The sequence below is a fragment of the Stegastes partitus genome, unplaced genomic scaffold (genome assembly GCF_000690725.1).
Source record: "Stegastes partitus isolate 25-593 unplaced genomic scaffold, Stegastes_partitus-1.0.2 Scaffold1599, whole genome shotgun sequence".
Classification (NCBI taxonomy): Eukaryota; Metazoa; Chordata; class Actinopteri; family Pomacentridae; genus Stegastes; species Stegastes partitus.
The window spans coordinates 169,825-172,806 of NW_007579330.1; the positions used below are offsets into that span (position 1 = coordinate 169,825).

Here is a 2,982-nt window from a genome sequence, read left to right on the forward strand (position 1 = left end):
TCGGGGATCATTAAGATAGGACGGGATTTGTAACCGTGGTTCAACCCAAAACATGATATTTTTGACTTTGGTACCTAAACATAACCACAAATTAAGGAACAACTGACAGCAAACAAAGCTCAAGACTGAGAGTCTCCATTTTCCACTCCTGCCTCTACTGCCTCAATGGGGATTTGGTAGATCTTTCAAACTAGACGCTTTTTCTACCATGTCATGGGTGAGAAAATTAACTTATTTCAATGTAAAGTTACGCTACCCTTCCAGGAGGATGCAGTTAAGGAACATATTTCTGTGTCCACTGTTATAACTGAGGATACGATTGTTATTTCTACAAATCACTACATTAAATGTCACAGACTCCAACCACGAAGGGACTCGAACCCTCAATCTTCTGATCCGAAGTCAGACACCTTATCCATTAGGCCACGTGGTCACATGCATGCTGTACCTTGTATCCATTTTCTGTAAGCTTCCCCTGATTTATTCTTTGACATTGACTTTGGTCTTAAGGATTGTAGAATTTTCAGTAGTTTTGGCACCGACGGATGCCTGATACATCAACTGATTAATTTTTTTTACCCTCCTGGGGTTTATTCTGATATATTAATCGTAACAACTGGATTTGCTTGAGTTTCTTGGGGACGTTCCACCTCTCATCCAAGAGGCTTCATCAGTTCTGACCGACTAGTTGGGAGTTCCAGATACTTCTATCCTTAAGGAGCCATTAACACCTGAGTTTCAGTTTCATTTGGGGGTTTGTTGCTCCTCCCTCTTGTTATGTGGGTCGTTAGTGCTCCCCCTGCCACAATGGGGTTCGTTAGGGTCTTTTGTTGTTAGGTGTGAATGTGGTTTCATCATCCTGGGGAGAGATCTTAGGACTGAGGGTAAACAGGTGAGAGATGATGCCTCAGACCTCCACCTCTGCTGAGGGATGGTCTTTCCGGTTTGACATAGATGGCTTCCTTCACCCCTCTCTCAAACCATCTGTCCTCCCTGACCAAAATCTGTACGTTCTGCTGCTGTTTGATGCTGCAGGTATCAAATAAATTGAGAGGAAAAATTCCAACAAACAGCTGGAAACAACAAACCAAACCTCAGCTATGGTCAAAATCTTGTGTGGAAGTTTTTGTTGAGTATCATTTATCACTAATCTAAGCAGTTAGTGTTTGTTTTTACTGCAGGAAAGTTTTATTTTATATATTTTTTTATTTTTGTTTTGGGCTTTTTTAGCCTTTATTATAATTACAAGTGGAGAGAGACATGAAATATGAGGAGAAGAACCTACAGCAAACGGTCATGGGCTAGACTCAAGCCCATGACTTCTGCATCGGGGACTGTAGCCACTGTTCATGAGTTGCCCGCCAACCTGTTGAGCCATCTGGGCAACCAAAGCTTGATTTTAGTGGACATTTCTGTTTGTAGCCTGACAGAGGCGACATTCGTCTTTTGTTTTCTAACACTTTCAGCTGCCGTTGCATCACAAATGATGAGTTCAAGGACCTTCTGAAAGCTGAACAACTTATGATTTTCTCTATTCTTACGGTTTCTGGATGCTAAATGGTGTCTTTTTGCAATGTTTTTTTTTTCAAACCTTCCAGCAGGTTCATTGGTTTTGAGGGTTAAAACTGAATGCAAGTTGTATTCAATCAATGTTTAACCTCATTAATAAATTGTGTTTGGTTTTAACTGTTGTTGAAGCTCAATAAACAGAAACCAATTAAACATATTTAAAAAGTGGTGTCTGTAAAGCAACTTCACATCATGTTCTTGTATATTTGACAGAAAAACCTCCTATAAAATTATTGGAATATCTTTAAAATATCTTAAACCAGCACTTGTGATTTTAAATACAATCATAAACTTTTAATTTTAGATCATATCATGCATATTGTGAGTTTTTACATGTAACTTGACCAATCAGAGACGTTCAAGGCTGCAAATTCTGCCCTGAAAATACAACAAGGAACAGTTTGAGGGTAAAACTCTGCTGGAGCTTCATTCAGACTTCTACGAGGAAAGTTCCGGCCACAGAGACGCAAACGAAGCTGTTTACATCTGTACTGTCTTCTTTATTCATCACTGACCTGCACAAGAGGAGCTATAAGTTTTAGTTTGCTGGTTTGATCGATCGATTGATCCTGAAACTTGATAAAGGAGGACGAACAAAGCCTGTAGATGAGCGCCGGTGTCTCCGCTGCTGCCGCCGACGTGACAAACGAAGAGCTGTCCACACATTAACATATTAATTGAGATTTCCCAACAATCGTGTTTTTCCAATGGAAGCATTCAAAGCGGCCTCGGTCGGAGGAGGAATTTAATGAGAGCTGATAACGTTTTGGAGAAAAAGCACTTATCTCACCCCGGGCGCCCCGCGGCTTATGTAATCTGCCCTCTCATTCACCGCCGCCGCCGTGTGATTGTTTGAAATGAAAAAGCCATTTTGCGGCGGGCGGCGCTTTCTGTCGGGCGCCGCCGCCCTCGTTGTCGAAGCCTCCGAGGGGTCACCGGAGGTCGAGGGAATTATGATTACGCTACAGCCTCGGCGCTCGTCCGGCGGGCTCCATATTCCCCCCGGTGACCTCGCCATAAAGACGGCGCTCGGCGTGCGATGATGAGGGCGGATCGCTCTGCGGAGGAACATGAATGCGCTGTTAGGAGGCGAGTATCGCTGTTGTTCGGTTCACGAGGTTCATCTCGACAAGATGGGGGTCGCTTTATTCTTTTCATGGGGAGCGTCGCAGATTCCTCGCAGGTCTGTAAATGTAAAGAGGCTGGATGGAGCGTCTGCTGACACCGACACCAGCAGAGGTGACGCCGAGATTCTGCCACACAATAAAAACCAACAAATGTGAAGAAAATGTAAATTAAGCCTCATTCAGACCGGAAACTAAGGTGGATATATTTAATCAAATCATTAAAAAATCTTATCCTACATGTTTCAATTAAAGATTCACCAACAATAAATCATTTGTTTCAGCCAGA

The 2,982-nt window shown here is 42.7% G+C and overlaps 1 non-coding gene across 1 annotated transcript; it reads right to left on the reverse strand.

Annotated features, from left to right (window-relative positions):
- Positions 1 to 360: 360 nt before the first annotated feature.
- On the reverse strand, positions 361 to 433 carry trnar-ucg (transfer RNA arginine (anticodon UCG)). The gene has a single exon. It is a non-coding gene; the product is annotated as a tRNA-Arg (tRNA).
- Positions 434 to 2,982: the final 2,549 nt, after the last annotated feature.